General features: G+C 45.8%; 2 non-coding genes across 2 annotated transcripts; both read left to right on the forward strand.

The window, feature by feature from the left end:
- Positions 1-2,317: 2,317 nt before the first annotated feature.
- On the forward strand, positions 2,318-2,392 carry TRNAR-UCU (transfer RNA arginine (anticodon UCU)). The gene has a single exon. It is a non-coding gene; the product is annotated as a tRNA-Arg (tRNA).
- An 11,640-nt stretch (positions 2,393-14,032) lies between these two features.
- On the forward strand, positions 14,033-14,107 carry TRNAR-UCU (transfer RNA arginine (anticodon UCU)). The gene has a single exon. It is a non-coding gene; the product is annotated as a tRNA-Arg (tRNA).
- The last annotated feature ends 5,445 nt before the right edge of the window (positions 14,108-19,552 follow it).

Consider the following 19,552-nt stretch of genomic DNA (forward strand, 5'->3'; position numbering starts at 1 on the left):
TTAAGGGGAAACGAAGCCCTGGAGCACCGATCCTGTTTTTGGGGCTCCTGGGCCTGCACCACCGACAGGATCGGCCAACATTTTTGCTGGCGGACGAGGACACGGAAAATGCAGACCAACTAGAGGCTACCAGCTTCGCTGTAATTATGTACGACGATTACGATACTCTCTATTGCCAAATTTGAGCGCAGCTGTATACGTGTTTTCGATTCGCGATATACTGAGGCAGACAGTTTGAGACCGTAATCAGTTCACTCTACGACAGTGGACCAGTGCCGTCAGCGCCTTCGCAGACCGAGGAAAGTGTGGGAACGCCGGCATGGCCAGTGGCATCGGAACCAGCTGCGGAAGAAGACGACGACGACGAAGGAGGCAGCAGTGGCACGAGCGCGTTCACGCGGTTGAGCCGAGGGGCGGCGACACTGCCCAGGATTGGCCAAGTAAGAGCTGCGGTCTGAGCGTGAGAGCCCCCGACAAATGTACACACGATGAGAGGCGTCTTGGAATGCTGTGACGATTTTCGATATGCCGTTGCGATCCTGCAGATAGATTTAGAAAAAGCCTTTGATTTTGTCCCACACGAAATTTTGTTATTAGTTCTTGAGCACGTGAATGTAGGATCAATCATCGCTGATGGGGTAGCTCTGGCGTACCGGAACTGCTCAACACGGCTGATTATTAATAAGACACTGGGGGCCCCCATTAATATAGAGCGTTCCGTGCGCCAGGGGTGTCCTCTCAGCCCGCTTTTGTTTGCCATCTATCTAGAAAGCTTTTGTTTGGCAATCATTCAAAATAGTAGCATAAAGGGCTTCAAACTCATGGAAGCCGAAGTGAAACTCCTGGCATATGCAGACGATGTAGCGGTGTGCTGTACAACAAAAGAAAGCATTACAGAGGTAACAACCATTGTTAAACATTTCGGAAACACAACCGGGAGCTTTGCAAATTGGAATAAGTGTCTCGGTTTTTGGCATGGTGAATGGCAGTCAACACCGGAAATGTTCGCCAACATTAGATGGATTAAAGCGCCAGCTAAATACTTGGGCGTTCCGCTCGAACATTACCGGCGGAATGAGGACTACTGGCTAGAAGAGGCCAAACGACTCAAGGAAAAAACAACAAATTGGAAAGGTGCTCATCTCTCGATGTTTGCGAGAGCTACTGTATGTAACTTGTTTTTAATAGGCAAAATATGGTACGTTCTGCAAGTTTTCTGTTGCTCTCGTTTAAATGTGCAAAGGTTTCATAGAGTTTTCGCTGTGTTCATTTGGGCATCAGAATGGGAGAGGTGCAGCCGCACGAACTTATTTAGGAGAGTCAAGGACGGGGGCTTAGGCCTGTCACATCTTTTTGTGAAGCAGCTAGTAAACCGGTTTTCTTTTTTTCGAGACGTGCATGACCCCTTTCTGCGCACAATGTGCCAGTTACGACTGAACAAGCATCTGCCGATGTACGTGGTCTCCAATTTAAGTATGCCTGGTGCTCTTCGAGGGTACCTAAGGGAAGTCGTTGACAGTGTCCGTTTTCTGTCCGTACGTTTTTCTAATGATTATCTCTTTTCGGTGTCGCGGAAAAAATTGTACAGGGATGTAGTTGACATAATTATGCCGGTTCCGATGTACAGAGCCATAAACAGTGGAGGACAAGGAAACGACGTGTTAAAGCGTGTTAAGAAAATGCAGGTGCAGCCAAGCACTAAATCCTTTTTCTTTAAGTTGCATACCGGAACTTTGCCGGTACGGGCCTTTTTACAAGAGAAGGGTTTTTATTTACCATGGGGAGCAAATTGCCTTATATGTAAACAATTAGAAACAATTGACCATGTTTTTTTGCATTGTTGGGCAGGGGTTTTCTTTTGGGACGTTCTTCAAAGAACACTACAGAAAGAATTGCCTTTAAGTCCATTAGGTATTAGATTTCTGACAGTAGAAAATGAGGACGGCTTGCCTTTGGACTTAATTATGCTAATGGGCCTCCACTGTTTATGGAGGGCTCGAATGGCCGGTTTCTTTTGTGAGCCTGACAGCCGGCCTGCGCGGCTGCTCTTCCGGGACGATATTTCCAAGTTCATTGATGTAATTAAACAACAAGAATGTCCTCCGGATTGGCTGGCGAGGATTGAGCCCCTCGCCACATTAAAGGAATTTTAAACTGGACATGGCCAGCCACAATGTGACTGACCGCACAATATGCATGCGCACAAAGTTGAATGTGTGTTTGTGTATGTTTATGTATCACTTACCTTATTTCAAGAAATGATGCCCTTTGTGTTAGCTTGGTGAAACTTCCGGCAATAAAAAAAAAAAAAAAAAAAGCCCCCGTAGCCCAATGGACAAGGCATCGGTATTCTAAACCGAGGATTGCGGGTTCGAGTCCCGCCGGGGTTGCACTTATTTTGCGTTCGTGCTTCACCTTTTTTTTTCTTTACATCTTCATCTGTGCCACCTAAAATTGTCAGTGAAGGAAAGCACAAATAAGCGCACACGTCGTCTCTTACTTTTGCTAAAGCCGAAATGTTGATGGAGCCTTGTACATGCCATCTTGGGTTCTTGTTGTTTCTGCAGAAAGTCTCAGATCTTAACGCTTATTTTTGAACAAAATTTTTATCATCTGCGCCGCCATGCATATTGTTGAGAGGGTAAGCTTGCAGCATTCCCATTTTATTGTGACAACGCAGTCAATGATTGAGCTGTCTTGTAAAGAAACTTCAATGTAGTTGGCCTTCGGGGAGCTAGTTTTGTTCATCTCAAATACAGATGACGATTGCCGCTTCCTCGAAGCTCAGAACCAGTCATCTTTTTCGCGGATTCTTGTTGTTGCTGTCGTTGACCTCAGTTATTGTAGCGCATATCCATAGTTGGGCGGCTGGCGATGAATCGTGTGTTTAATTTGGATGTATAAACACTAGGGAAATAAACATTTGAACGTTGCAACTTTAGAAATTACATTTTTCTGAAAGGAAAAAGTCAAGTGCGAAACGTAACGCAACCATAGCTTTCTTGTTTTCTTTTATTCTAAATACTTCTAGTCTAAAAATTTAGTCTAAATTTTAGTCTAAAAAGAATTGAGAAAAAACCAGTCGGGCACGCGCTTTGGAAGTTATTTGCAAAGAAAAGCCCCTCAAATTCACTTCAGTGTAAGCATAGGCTGCGGACGAATGCTCTGTTCTTAAATATCTTTTTTTTGTTAGCGTCTTGAAGTTTTTTGACATTCTTTTTCCCTGGCATGTCGGCGTGTTTAAATGTGACTCTAAGATATTCGCTTGTAACCTTTGAAACGTTATTCAAGTAAGCTATATCGTCAAAAGCTGTTTCATGATTGCGAACTTAAGGATGTCGACGACTTTACCAGGTGTTCATGTCGTTGACACGACTGTGTGTTCCTGGTGGGTTCGAGGAAGAACATCTTTTTGCGACATCATGGCGATAGTGTCTTCTGATCCTAGGTTATGGTTCCGTGCAGTTAAGAGTGGTAGCGGCACAAAACGAAATCGATCCAGTGATTGTTAACAATTTGTCTGCTCGAGCAAGATCAGTGCGCTTACGAGATTAACCTAAAAGTGATATTGATGTCTTTTTCACCGTACTTCTGTTAGCAGAATTTGTAGCAGATATAACGACATTCCCGCACAGGGAGAAACATTTATGTCTCTCTCCGCGGGGCATCTGTCTCGTAGGGTGAAACCACTAGTTCCAGGCACCACTGGCTCGCGCTACTCCACGTCCCTGTTTCGGTGGATCTGAGGTGATCAACGCAGCCTAAAAGGAGGAATGTGAAGCTATCGGGGGGGGGGGGGGGGGGGTTAATTTGGTGTTACCCGGAGGGTGATGACATTCAAAGGAGAAGAGTTACACTGTGGGTTTGCACACCAACAACGACTATTTGAAAGCAATTATGTTGGGTAGAAGATTGGAAGGGCACAATCGTAGGGTAATCAGCTAGTTTGCAGCCATCGCTAAGGGCATGTGAGCTTAGAGCATATGCGCTTAGAGCTGATCGGCCCTTACGGTGCCAGCGGAAACATTGACGGCTCCTGGAGGATTGTTATTGTAGCCACTGCCACAATCCGTCAAATTGTAAAATTCGCCATTTTGTGATCTCCTTCTGGCGCACAGACTGTCTAGTTCTTTCTGTAGGGGCCTATAAACGCGAAAATAAAATTATGGAAGCTCCATCGTAGTCCACTATTAAGTATTGGATGCTACCCTGCTTTCTAATAGACTGTGGTTCTCTTCGTGTTCTTTTATTGTTTAGTTGAAGCGTCATCCTCCCGTGCGACTTGTGCACGACTGTGCCTCGCAGTCTCGCGAAGCGAAACGCGCGCTAGTGCTTGAACACCCGCGCTACCGTGCGTCTCGCTTTTGTCGTATGTAGCAGTGTTAGTTATATTTCTCGTCTAAGAATAAATGTCCAAGAAATTCTCACCCATGAATAGAAACACCGCGTTTCGGTGGCGTATCTACTTGGTGGAACACTGCGGGAAACGTCACTGCCTCCATAGTCTCCAGCACACACTGTGTGGAAGGCTCGGTCGCACTCCGGAAAAGATGACTGGGTAATCGTTGATTGCGGACGACTGCACTCCCTTGCTGCGGATTCCTGAAATGGTGATCTATGCTACATGTGTCTGCTGCAATGCACTGTACTAGATGAGGTGTGGCAGGGCACCTTCTGAGTGCAGCTTGCAGCATGAATTAAGCAACGATAATTACGTCACTTTTCTTTCCAACAACAAGAAGGGGGCTGGCACATTGAGTATCCCACTTTCGTATAGAAGTTTAAACATAGATGAGGTACCCCAGAAAGGCTCTCCAACGCAATTAAAACTTCATTGCGATACCTCGAATGTTGTATGCATGCTTGAGTGCAGAGTGTGCAGAAAACAGTATATCGGCAAAACAGAAATCTCCTTTCGAATACTCTTTATTAACCACAGATGGCATGCTAATACGCTTCCGAAGCTACCATTGTCAAGCCCTATGTGAAGCGGTGCTTTTTTTTAATTTAGAGTTACTATTTAAATGTTCATTAGGCAATCTTTGATATTTACCCAGCTTGGCGGATTAGAAAAAGATATCACGACATGCTTCATATGGCTCAGAACTATACTGCACCAATTCTACACGCGTAGCGCCTATGTTTCTTTTCCTAATAATTGGTCCAAGTTGGCTGAAAAACCCAGTAGACTTTCGTCTTAAAATTTTTTCGACTATTGGTCGACACAGGGTATCCCCGATAACATAAGTTCAGCGACGCTGTTCAACGGGGATCAATATTCAAAAAAGACGCATCCAATTTTAAGACCTATAGTGCTCAGGTGTCAAAGGCCTGACCTTCACTCTAAGAAAAGTTTACACCCTTGTAGTCGTATCTTACCACACAACGATAATCCTCATCTGTGTTGTCCGCATTTCCTTTCTTTAACGTTGCGAGCCCCGTACTTTCGAGTAACGAACGGCATGCGCGTTATCAGCATGACATACCATTCCCGACAAGAAAGTAGTGGGCCTGCTGTTATCAAGAAAGGAAACGCAAGCAAGGCAGATGACGCTTATTGTTGTGTGTCAGAGATACACCCCAAAGGGTGCAAACTTTTTTTTAGAGTGGTTGGTCTTGGTACAATAGTATATCTTGCACCGTGTTTTTTTTTATCTTTTATTGTCAATGACCACAGATTGGCTAGAATAGGGGGATATCCTATATGCCAGCTAAATAGAACACATCATGCCAACTATGTTTCGCCCGTAGATTTTATTCCGATTGTGTATAAATACTCGCTACTGGGGGTTCTTGATAATGACCCGTGCACTTGCTTGTCCTTTTCCGGGTGACCACTTTTCACTGTCTAGCAAATGTTATCGCTCAGCCTGGCTCCGCACGGGACGAGCCCGCATATATCGGAAGTTTATCAAATGTTATGGATGGTTCTATCCGCTGTCTGTTGGCACCGAAGCTTGTGTAATCTGATTTCATGTATGCACGACGCGAACTGTGTAGAACTTTCTGGAAGACACGCGGGCACCAACGGTTACACTGGAACCTTCGATGACTGATGTATAAAAGCCGACGCGCTTGACCCGTGTTAAGTACGGCCTGCTGAGGTGCAAGTTTTGCCAGCCAGTTGCGACAGCGGCGTCAAACTTTTCCTGGAAGGCCGCCGCAACCCTCTAGCCACGGCGTCACTACGTCGACTGTGTCCAGAGGGCAATACGCGCGTCCTCGACTCTCCGTCGCAGGAGCCGAGATGAGTTCGACGAAGCAGGGTTTGTTGCAGAACACGACACCGCCTACCCGGTCTGCCGCGAGCTGGGGAGTCCCCGAGAGAACGTAGTTCGAGGCCCTTTCCCACGTGCCGTTCAAGACGCAGGACAATGGGCAACAGGCGGGCGAGCTGCGGGGAATAAAAGGCGCCTTTCCTGACGTAAGCCCTGAGTTCTACGAAGTCCGTCTGACGTCGGTTGTGTGTGCGGAAGTGTGTGTGTGTAATCCCTCGCGCAGAGAGGCGACTCGTTTACGATGACTGGTCGAACGTTTCCCTCACCTTGGGATCGAGGGAGGATCGAGTGTTTATAGACCGCTGTTGTGCGGCTGCTCAGGGTACTTTCTCTCGCAGTCATGCTAGACTGATGAACTGCAAAGTCCGTATGTAGATACTGTAAATAAACCCATATTCCTCGTTCTCGATGAGAAGCAGTCCTTCCCTTCAACAACGTCCTCAGCGTCGATAAATTGCACGATGGCATGGGCCAGCTACCTTCTAATTCATGCCCGACCCCAATCTTGACAGCTGATTACGAGCGATGGGATTGAGCCCCCAATCCTAACACCCGCTGATCAGATTTTCGACAATCACCGACTGTGTTCGCCGCTGTCTCCGTTCTTAGAGTCTAGACTGTTTTTAAGGGCACAAGTTCGCACAATAAAACGTTTTTTGTCATTCCCAGTTTTGCTGCTTTCTTCACCGTCACTACTACGTGACAACAAGCAGTCTATTGAAAATGGCCACAAAACTTTATTGATCCACTATGCATATGGTAACTTGCGTAGCGAACTATACATTGAGAATCATGAATGCGGACGCAAGTAGTCGAAAAATTTCAAATGCATGTTGCCGCGAATCTTTATGCAAGGCACGCTTAGGGACAAACGCATACAACGAGCGCTAAGAAACCTCCTCCTTAGTGCCTAGGCAGAGTCATATATTCAAGGAGCAAAAGCTCCCAGATTTTTCTCACTCGCGCCCGCTCTTACTCGCGCCTGCGCACAAACGTCGTGCCATCCCTCAAATGAATGTTTCGTCAAGACCATCACTGATGTTACGCCCTCTTCGCGTGAATGCGACGACCGGAGCCAAATCTGCGAGCGCGCGCAAATCTCGGAACCTATGTCCTGTCGTGTGACTTCATCGCTGAGAACACTGTTTTAACTCAGCGTCAATGTTACCACTAAGCGCCGTACATGCATACGTTGTTAGAAGGGATTACCCCTTCGGCGCTCTCATTGAAACGCAGCCGCTATGTTGAAATATCATGTTCTAAAAGTTGTGCTTATTTTTGTTATTACTGTTTTCGCCTGCCAGCTCGCACTTCCCGCTGCCTAACGACATCACAGTTGTCTGACTATGCGTGGTGTCTTGTTGGCAAAGTGAAATCGATTAACGACGTACGCAGCCATATTCATTTGAAAATGCTATCTTTATGTGGCGCATGCTTGTTACGTGATAATCTGCCAGCCCCCCGCTTTTCATGTTACATTTGCGCTTCACTTTCTGCCAGTCAGGGGCCAGAAATATTTTTAGCATTGCGTTCAATAAGCCACAGCTAAAAAGAAATATTTCGCCAATTTCACTTTACCGCCGAGACCCCTGAACACTTGCGACACAAAACAAAAGCTGAAAAACGTACGTATAGTATAGCAGTCAGGATTATGCTCCAGAATTGAGACTTCTATGGCATCCTTGTTATTATACAGCGAGCATTTTCGTTCCCCTTAAAACACGCATGACAAGAATGGAGCATAGATCAGTCAGTGTTGGTTCCTGACGTGTTGCCACGCTTGTTGCTCGCGTTTTTTCTTCGTTCCAACCGCACATAACATTATTAGTCTGCAGCTTATCAAAAACTAAGTGATGCTTCATTTCTAATAATAAATAAAAACTAGACTTACGATGCCTAGGTGCCTTCCTCCTCCTGAAGTGAAAAAGCTATTTCCGCAGAACTTGGTGTACCGGCAGCAGAGCTCTACAGGCGCTACGTTGGAAGTACAATGTTTTCATTTCAGGTTTTCTCGCTCCGCCTTTTAGGACGGCTATGCGGTGTCACCACTTGCACGACGAGACGATATAACTTTCGCGCATGCGACGGCTTGCCATATACTGCTCCCACAATGGAGTGACCTTCATCTCCAGCACCTCTCTTTTTTTTTTTGTAATTGAACACGCTAAACCTTCTCATAACCGACATTCTTGTTACGATCAGACGTGCAGGACAAAAACAATGTGCGTCAACAGTTCTCTCTTGCTGTCATATTATCACGGAACAGGGCTAATCGATGATGAGTGCATTCGCCTCGTCGAACGACGGAAGCATGCTCGCGCACGTGTCAACAAAACCTCTCCGTGTCCGCTTGTCACATCTCGTCCTCTGCCGGAAGCACGACCATCGAGGCGGGATTCGGAGTGACTAATGCAGAAACGCGGACGCGGTGCCCGGCATAGGGCACCGGCTGAGGAGTCGCTGGAGGAGGCGCGGTCGTCTTGTGCGCCTCAGTGGACGGGATGGAACGCGACTGACCGGTGTAGTTGGAGCCATGGGCGACGGCCTGTGCGTAAGAGCCGAGCGACAGGAACACGGGCAGCGCGAACGCCACGAGAGAGGCTACCCCGCCGCCCGTCACCACCAGCGTCTGGTCCGGTAGGGCAGCCGCATCTCGGACAGTGCCACCGACGGCGACGATGCTGGTGGAGCTTGAAGCATCTTTCCGACTTAGGGTCCATGGTGATGATGATAGCCACATAGTATGGCTCATGCTAGGGGATTGGCCAAAGAATTGCTTGCTGAAACAACTACAGAATTTTTATTGCGAAAGCAATACTGCTCGCACTTTCGGCCCATCGGTGGTCGTGGCGCCTCCTTACACAGCTACGCGTCACGTGGCCGTGTGACGTCACGCCAGACCGAGAGACGGGGCCCCAGCTCGCGGCATCGATGGTGGAGGCGAAGACTTGCGCGCCGCAGCTGCGGCGCTACCGAGAGAGGGCGCTCGCTGGTGTGACGTCACGGCAGACCGAGAGACGGGGCCCCAGCTCGCGCTGGTGTGACGTCACCAGCGTAAGAGGCGACTGGAGGATTGGTGGAAGAAAAGTAGGGAAACGACAAAAGACGGAGACGTACAAAAGCACTATCGCAATAGGGGATCAGAAAATTGGGCGTGGTAGTTTAGAGTGTTCTTTTTTTTCTTTTTCATTGTTTAACCTAGGTAGGATATTAGACAGTACAGTAGAAAGGGCTTGGTGGCGCAACCCACCGCCCCGTTCCAAAGGGGACGCTCATAATATCCATCCATCCATCACGCCAGACCGAGAGACGGGGCCCAATCTCGCGGCATCGATGGTGGAGGCGAAGCCTTGCGCGCCGCTGCTGCGGCGCTACCCAGAGAGGGCGCTCGCTGGTGTGACGTCACGCTAGGAGGATAAATGGGGCTGCCATTCGGCGCGCTGCCTTGCGCTATGTCGGATGATGTATAGCCACAAGTTTAACAAAGGGCAACCATGTCCACACTGTCAGCCGAACCAAGGCGCAGCCAAGGGTATTGCTTTCGCAATCTTCCAGGCGTAACCAAGCTAAGCCTTCAGCCAATCTTTTTTCAAGTGTTACATATTTGACTAAAAAAAGAAAAAAAAGCATACACTAACGAACAAATTACGGAAGAACATCGAAAACGGCATCAAACACGTTGCTATGGCTCACCCCTATAACTGACGCACTGAAAGATAGTATTATTTATGATGACAGCCCCAAGCTTCGTCTTCGCTGGATAACCACCTGTACGGATTGCTTGGACGGGGATTTTCTTTTTCAGCTCAAGCTCCTCAAAACAAGCGGCGGCACGCTTCCTTTCCCGTTCATTCCTCAGTGCGTAAGTCCTTTCTGTCCTCGTCCTCTTTCCGTCGCGAGTTCGCCTCATGGACCATTTGAAGTAACCTGTTGGACTCCCTACGGGCCGTGAAAGCGTCCGAAAAAATGAATGCATATCTTTTAGTGCCCTTAGGGGCTCAAACCGCTACAGGAGCGTCCGAACAAGCGCGGACGGTCTGCCACTAAACTTAGGAGGTTAGTGCTCGCTCTGTTACTGGAGACGGCGGGTGAACGCGTGTTTAATTAAATAATACCTACAGTGTCCAGTGAGAGTAGCCCCTGCCTACACTTATTCAGCTTCATCGCAGTTCTTTGGGTATGCTTCACTACCTAACAAACGTGATGTGAGGTGCAGCTCGCTTACGGAAACCGGTATTACGGAACGCGTCGTGCTTTCCGAGCTTCGAAGCCAATCGCGAGGATTACAAAGGTGGCGTCGGTGCCATTGCTGACGCGGTGAATTTTTTTCAATGATACACACCGCACCGAACGGCTGGACGCTTGGTAGTGAACGTCAAAGCAGCTAGGCCTAGCGTTGCCGCGGTGGTGGCTACGGCTTTCAGCGGATTTGCGTGCGAAAACGCGTGTTCGAGGCAGCCAGATAATTAAAACGGCGGCGGTGGTGACTTTGATTAGTGCCGTTTCGAACGTTCAATCACGGGAAACTGTCCAGAAAATCAAACGGCGAACTGTTTTGCGTCCGAAATTTTAGACGTTCTAATAGATTGACTCTATGGGGTGCGTAGCAGTGCGTGAGAACATCCGAATTATCGGGTATTTCGGAAAAATCGCGCGTCCTGAAAATCGGGTGTCCGGAAAATCGGTTGTTGACTGTACACTGGTGACTCGTCCAGCCGACTACGCCGCGTCAAGGAGTATTTGTTACGATTCCTCTCTGTATTTCGCGCCAGCAATTGGGCGACTTTCATTGGCTTTCAAGAATTTTACCTGCTAATTTTAACTGATGGAAGAACAAAATCCCTGAGTGTTCCTTGAGTAATTTCGGATTATTCAAAATCCCTTAGAATTCCCGGTTTTGCAGGTATTGCCGGTTGTTAGACTCCCTGCTTATCTCATAGAAAAAGACCACCAAATGGATAATCTGGCTCTTTTTTCTTTTGTGCAGCGCATCTAGTAGACAGTGTGTCCGAGACGACGGCACTAAGTGCAAGAGTGATGAAAACCGGAACACAAATTACGCACGTGAAGGGCTTCATACCATGCACGATTGTCAAAATGCGAATCTGCGCCAGCAGCTGCCTAGTGAATAACAGCACGTAAACTGCATAACGCCGAAGCATCGAAAGGCGCTTAGTGCTTTTCAAGTAGCCCGGAAAACAACTCTGCCGCTGAATTCTTCTTAAACGACGCCCGAAAAAAAAAAAGAAAGAAATCTTCCAACTATCGTCAAACCCAATGCTTTCAGTTTGAAACGTGTGCTTTAAAACGTGTTCTCTAACTCTTTCAGCTAAGTTGCCAAACTGCGAGTGAGTGAGCTTATACCATGTTCAGTGTTCCGAAAGCTTTTGCGGTTGCATATATTTAGATTCGTTGCAAAGAGCCTTAAAAATACTGCTACATTTACCCTATACGGAAACGGCAGCGCACGCACTGCTGATGCATGCCACGCAAACACGGCCTTGATCCTAATATGCTAGGATTTATTCAACTATATGTCTCTGTTTGAATGCAGAGACAATGTGCAGGTATATACGTAAAGAGTGTCATGAGAATTTCACTACCATTGAGGTGTAGCGTTCATGGCGGCCCGATTGAGCGCCGCCGAAATGTGATTACGCACACTGGGTGCTCAACACCAATAGTCCTCTTAGTGGCGGCTCAGTATCACGGTAAAACATGATGTATTTTCTTTGTTACGCACATAAACTATGCCGCTAAAATCCATAATCGTGATTGATAGCTTGCACCAAAACATGCCATATAGTGGAAGCGAGAACAAGACCGTGTTATCAAATCATGTAAATGACAAATCGACACTATGCCCGAGTCGCCTAGACTACATCTACAGCCGGTTTGCTCTACGAAATGCGCTCACCTAATCATGAGCTATTGACGGAAAACGTCTTTGCTAAAACTTAACGTTTAGTGTAATTCACGTGCCATGCCACAAAGAAGACGCGAATACGCAGACACCAAGGTACAGGCAGGCACCACACACCGCTGCAACAAGCGTTTACGTGCCTGGCGCAGTCGTTGAAAATTCAAATTGACGCGGAAAGATGGCGCGCCGCCGTTGCGTGCCACTAAAACTCTTCAAGCTGCAACTCAGGGCGACAAGCGTGTGCGGGCTCCGAAAAGTCCGAGCGCCCTTTCCCTTTTATTACTCTCTCTCTCTTTCTCATTGCGTGCCATGCGCGAGAAACGGGTTGCTTTTCTTTTTCATTTTTCAGTTTTTTCATGGATGAAGTGAAAGGCTCTGGCGCTTTGTAGTAAAAACGCTGTGGTTTATTGTATGAAACTGGAACGCTAACTTGGAGAAATGCAATGTTTGTAAAAGCCATTACAAGGCCCGTCAGGTGCTTGCGTTATCGCCAACGCCGATGAGTAACACAATGTATTTCTGGCATATCTTCCAGCGTACTGCTAAATGGGATACCTGCACACATGTTAGTGCAAATTTTCTGTTCCGATGATAGGTCAAATTAATCAATACAGTAATTACGTATGCATATGTTCGGCCCACAAGAATAGCGCCTGCGAAGGACTGGGTGGGTTAAAACAATTTCCCACTTATAATTAGTGAATTATAAACTTCAAATACTCTTATTTTAAAAGACCAATAGTTGATTGCAATAAACTTCCTGATGAAGTCGTTACACTAAATTCTTCATCCCGATTGCAGGCGCACCTGCATTCTTGGCTCAATCGCACATAGTTTATTTGCTCCTTTTTTCCATGCATTCTCTCCTTTTTGAATGTTGAATTGAAGCATCCGCATGATTGCTTGAACTGTATGTTTGTACGAATGAACTTGTATGTTCCCACCCTGCCAAGATCTTGTAAAAGATTGCAGTATCTAGAAATAAATTAATATCATTAAATATACAATATGCGGGCAAGCAAAAAAAAAATAGAAACCTTATTACTCTCGTCTATAGACAGACTGTAGATTTTGTATCTGCAAAATGACAAATCTATAGAAAATCAAAGTCGTCTATAAGAAGTCTGTAGACATACTATAGAGAGTCCAAACTGATTTTTGGTAGGAATGGTAATAGTAAGGGTAATTTCTTTTTATTTTACAGCACGCTGGGGATCACAGTAGTGCATAATCAATTAAGTTGTTCGGATGATTGTTTTGTACTTGTTGTTTATTGAACCGTGCGTTGTTCGGTATGTTGTGTGCTTGATTATAAGATTGCATGTACGGTTCATTTCACTTAGCTCTCTAATTAAAGATTCTGCCTTAAGGGGAAACGAAGCCCTGGAGCACCGATCCTGTTTTTGGGGCTCCTGGGCCTGCACCACCGACAGGATCGGCCAACATTTTTGCTGGCGGACGAGGACACGGAAAATGCAGACCAACTAGAGGCTACCAGCTTCGCTGTAATTATGTACGACGATTACGATACTCTCTATTGCCAAATTTGAGCGCAGCTGTATACGTGTTTTCGATTCGCGATATACTGAGGCAGACAGTTTGAGACCGTAATCAGTTCACTCTACGACAGTGGGCCAGTGCCGTCAGCGCCTTCGCAGACCGAGGAAAGTGTGGGAACGCCGGCATGGCCAGTGGCATCGGAACCAGCTGCGGAAGAAGACGACGACGACGAAGGAGGCAGCAGTGGCACGAGCGCGTTCACGCGGTTGAGCCGAGGGGCGGCGACACTGCCCAGGATTGGCCAAGTAAGAGCTGCGGTCTGAGCGTGAGAGCCCCCGTAGCCCAATGGACAAGGCATCGGTATTCTAAACCGAGGATTGCGGGTTCGAGTCCCGCCGGGGTTGCACTTATTTTGCGTTCGTGCTTCTCGTTTTTTTTCTTTACATCTTCATCTGTGCCATCTAAATTTGTCAGTGAAGGAAAGCACAAATAAGAGCATACGTCGTCTCTAACTTTTGCTACTGCCGAGATGTTGATGAAGCCTTGTACATGCCTTCTTGAGTTCTTACTTGTTGTTGCTGCAGATAGTCTCAGATTTTAACGCTTATTTTTGTACACAATTTTTATCATCTGCGTCGCCATGCATATTGTTGAGAGGGTAAACTCTTCCGCATTCGCATTTTAATGAGACAACGCAGTCAATGATTGATCTGACTTCTAAAGAAACTTGAATGCAGTGAGTTCTCGGGAGCTAGCTTTATCCACCTCAAATATAGATGATGAATACCGCTTCTTCGAAACTCAGAACCACTCATCTTGTTCGCCGAATCTTGTCGTCGTTGACCTGAGTTTTTGTAGCACCTATCCACAGTTGGCGTTTGGCGATGAATTGCGCGTTTAATTATTGTCTATAAGCAGAAGGAAAATAATTTGATTATTGAAATTTTAGAAATTACACTCTTGTGCAAGTAAAAAAGCAATTGCGACACACAACGCAGGCATAGATTTTTCGTTTTCATTTTGCCTGAATACATGTTCGACGTGCACCCCGAAAAGAAACGAGATCAGACAAGTCAGGCACGCGCTGTGGAAATTATATGCAAAGAAAAGCGCCTCAAATTCACCTCAGTATAATCATAGGCTGCCGACGAATGCGCTGGCATGTGGGATTGTCGGCGTCCCTGGCATGTCGGCGTGTATAAATGTGACTCTAATATATTCGCTTGTAACCTTTGAAACGTTATTCAAGTAAGCTATATCATCAAAATCTGTTTCATGATTGCGAACTTAAGGATGTCGACGAGTTTACCAGGTGTTCATGTCGTTGACACGACTGTGTGTTCCTGGTAGGTTCGAGGAAGAACATGTTTTCTGCCACATCATGGCGATAGTGTTTTCTGATCCTAGGTTATGGTTCCGTGCAGTTAACTGTGGTAGCGGAAGAAAACGAAATCGATCCAGTGATTGTTAACAATTCGTCTGCTCGAGCAAGATCAGTGCGTTTACGAGCTTAACATAAAATTGATATAAATGTATTTTCACCTTACTTCTGTTAGCAGCGTTTGTAGCAGATATAACGACATTCCCGCACAGGAAGAAACATTTATGTCTCTCTCCGTGGGACATCTTTCTCGTAGGGTGAAACCACTAGTTCCGGGCCCCACTGGCTCGTGCTTCTCCACGTGCCTGTTGGATAAGCCGTTGCTGTTTCGGTGGATCTGAGGTGATCAACGCAGCCTAAAAGGAGGAATGTGAAGCTACCGGGGAGGGTGGAGGTTAATTTGGTGTTACCCGGAGGATGTGGGCATTCAAACCATAAGAGTTACACGGTGGGTTTGCACCCCAAGAACGACTATTTGAAAGAAATTGTGTTGGGTAGAAGATTGGAAGGGCACAACCGTAGGGTAATCAGCTAGTTTGTAGGCATCGCTAAGGGCATGTGTGCTTAAACCATATGCGCTTAGAGCTCATCGGCCCTTGCAGTGCCAGCGGAAACATTGACGACGCCGGGAGGATTGTTATTCATGGCACTGCCATACTCCGTAAAATTGTAAAATTCCCCATTTTGTGATCTCCTTTTGGCGCACAGACTGTGTAGTTCTTTCTGAAGGAGCCTATAAACGCGTAAATAAAATTATGCGAACACCATCGAAGTCCACTGTCAAATATAGGAAGCTTACCCTGCTTTCTAAGAGACTGTGGTTTTCTTTGTGTTCTTTTATTGTTTATTTGCAGCGTCATCCTCTCGTGCGACTTTTGCACGGCTGTGCCTCGCAGTCTCGCGAAGGGAACGCGCGCTAGTGCTTGAACAGCCGCGCTACCGTGCGTCTCGCTTTTGTCGTATGTAGCAGTGTTAGTTATATTTCTCGTCTAAGAATAAATGTCCAAGAAATTCTGACCCACGAATAAAAACACCGCGTTTCGGTGACGTATCTACTTGGTGGAACACTGCGGGAAACGTCACTGCCTCCATAGTCTCCAGCACACACTGTGTGGAAGGCTCGGTCGCACTCCGGAAAAGATGAATGGGGAATCGTTGATTGCCGATGACTGCACTCACTTGGTGCGGATTCGTGAAATGGTGATCTATGCTACATATGTCTGCTGCAATGCACTGTACTATATGAAGTGTGGCAGGGCCCCTTCTGAGTGCAGCTTCGAGCATGAATTAATGAACAATAATTACGTCACTTTTGTTTCCAACAACAAAAAGGGGGCTGACACATTGAGTATCCCACTGTCGTATAGAAGTTTAAACATGGATAAGGTACCTCAAAAAGTCTCTCCAGTGCAATTAAAACTTTTATTTGGGATACATCGAATGTTGTATGCATGCTTGAGTGCAGATTCTGCAGAAAACAGTATATCGGTCAAACAGAAATCTCGTTTTGAATACGCTTTAATAACCGTAGATGACATGCTAATACGCTTCCTAAACTACCATTATCAGGACATATTCGCTTACCACAGCATTCTTTCTAAAACTCAGGGCCTCTATTATTGAATCAGGCTTTCATTCCCATCACGATCGCGAAGTCCATGAGTCTTACCTCAATCTACAATTTTAACACCGTGTCATCTGGCGTTAACGAAAGCACAGGCACACTACTTTTTTAACTCGTAGCGCAGCTCAGAAAGAGCAAAAAGGAAGGTGGTAGAGATAATGAAAGGGAACGGAGAACAGAGCACTCATTCCGTCCTCCATTCCCTTTATTGCCCCTTCCACCTTCCTCTTTCCTCTTTCTGAGGTGCGCTACAGGCCACAAAAGTCATGACATACCAACTCGCCTAAATTGCCACGCTTTTGACAGGCACACTAACCAGCGTGCCTACTAAGCATCCTGCATATTAGCCGGGACTTCTTATGTATACCATGAGACGCAGCTTTCTTTCAAGAACCCTCTATTATTCTTTCCCTTTTTTTCGCTGTTGCGTCAATTCCTTGTCACATAATGTCGTAGTCTGCAGATGACACTGTATTCCACCATACACACGCCAATAAAAGCCCTGATCATTTATCGTGCTCGCTATGACGACTACTGAGCCGTGCGTTTCGCCTGTACCCTGAATCTACTGTCGCGCGGTGCCATATTACCTCCATGTTTCTTTTTATTTTATTATTTGTTTATTTGTTGTTGACTTCAAGTGGTTGACATTGTAATATTGAGTAAACAAACGATTCATTTCTGCACTGTGCATCACGTGTGTGGTATTGTTATCGCCAGTGGTATCGCTATATTTATGTTGTTTTTCTTTATGTTATTATTGCGCACAACTTTATCATATCTATCGCGGGTTTATAAGGAAGCCCAACGACATGTACATTTTACTTTGACAAAGGCTGGTCCACCAGCCTAAACGTCAGTGAAACATACTGTGCCAATTGCCAATTCAACGTTCGTCGTACTCTTTTTCTTCATTATATATATATATATATATATATATATATATATATATATATATATATAATATATATAATATTCTTATAATATATATATTATATATTATATATATATATATATATATATATATATATATATATATATATATATATATATATATATTTACCGAATGTTTCAGCTAACTTTAGCCAGTTTAGCCAGAGTTTAAAAATATATCGCTGCACTCTAAGTCGACGTGACCATGTGCACGTTGCTCACCTTTTATGTAGTGTCACACTATTTTTGTCTTATGCTTAATTTGATAATTTGTCAACAATAATTAGCCAACATCTGAAGCAACCAATTTAGGCAAAATATTCCAATTCGAAATTTGTAAATCGCTTTGCAAAATGTCCGATTAGACAGTTTCTAACTTTCTGTATATTAGGTATTAGTGATTTTCAGCTAACTGCGGATGCCGCACGAAATAAAAAAAAATTGGAGGACGCTTAAGATTCGCCTTCAAGAGTGGAACGCGATAGCGTTATCGCACCGCCCACTCAAAGCGATCTACGTGAGCCAAACGTCGTGATCGGCACGGACAGCCGGGCCGCGACGCGCCATGAAAGCAGACGCAGTTATGGGGCGAGTGGCGCGCCGCGTGTCGGCACAGCGCCGTACATTGCGAGGAGGGGGTCTTCTGTGTTTGCCGCAATATGGCTCTGCGTGTGCGCAGAGCGCAGAAGAAATGTAGCGAAAACGTACTTCGCTAGTCGTGTAACTGCGACTTCTGTAATTTACATGATCATAATTACCGATATACAGCGCAGTGTAACTTTCTACGGCAAGTTTCTAAGGCAACGCCGCATTCACTAGAGGCGCTTTTGTCCTGATTTGACCCATCTAACTCGTGGCTGCCAGTATTACGGCTGAGGAAATTGAATCAGGGATTCTGGAGCTTTCTTCAAACAAGTCTCCTGGGCCAGACGGTCCAGATTGTAGCTCGAGTTCTTCAAAGTGTTATTAAGTCACTTGTAGCCGGGCCACATCAGACATGCTGCATAAAAGGCAGGACAATCTTTACCAATGTTCACACAGCTAGAACTGTCCTTGAATGCTGTGACGGAATGTATGCGCGCGTGGCCATGTCGCAATTAGATCTACACAAGGCGTTCGATAAAGTCGTACACGAAGTTCTGTTCTCAATCCTAGACCATCGCAATGTTGGAACCGTTATTACAGAAGGTGTTAAAATGATGTACAATGGTTGTATAGCGAAGCTGATAATTAATAGGCAGTTAAGTGATGGTATTCCTGTGCAGTCGTCTGTGAGATAAGGCTGCCCTTTATCCCCCCTGCTTTTCGCTCTCTACCTCGAGCCCTTTTGTTTGCGGCTGCTGAAGAGCCCAAACATTTGGGGTTACACTTTTCATAAAACTGAAGTTCGAGTTTTAGCATAAGCTGATGATGTAGCAGTGTTTTGTGCGGACCATGACAGTGTTAAAGCAGTTGTACAAGAGGCTTTAAAATTTTGTACTGCAAGTGGAAGTGCTATTAACTGGAACAAGTGTCTTGGTTTTTTGGCATGGGAATTGGCAATACAAGCCTGAGACTTTTTGTAACATGCAATGGGCGGTAACTCCAGGCACCTACCCAGGTGTCCCCCTCGAACATTATCGAGATAGCAAAGAATATTGAGACAATGAAGTAGTTCGAATGAAAACCCAGTCCGGCAAATGGGGAGGGCATAAATTTTCAATGTTTGCAAGAGCCACCATGTGTAACTTGTTTTTAGTCGCTAAAATCTTTTATCTGATGCAAGCGTTATGTCTGACGAGGATGTCTGTGCAAAAGCTGCATAGAGTATTTGCGATGTTTATTTGGGCCTCAACATAGGAACGTACAAGTCGTAGTAATCTGTTTCATAGAGCGTTGAATGGTGGGCTGGGGTTGCCACATTTATTCCTCAA

The sequence above is a fragment of the Dermacentor andersoni genome, chromosome 1, assembly GCF_023375885.2.
Source record: "Dermacentor andersoni chromosome 1, qqDerAnde1_hic_scaffold, whole genome shotgun sequence".
Classification (NCBI taxonomy): domain Eukaryota; kingdom Metazoa; phylum Arthropoda; class Arachnida; order Ixodida; family Ixodidae; genus Dermacentor; species Dermacentor andersoni.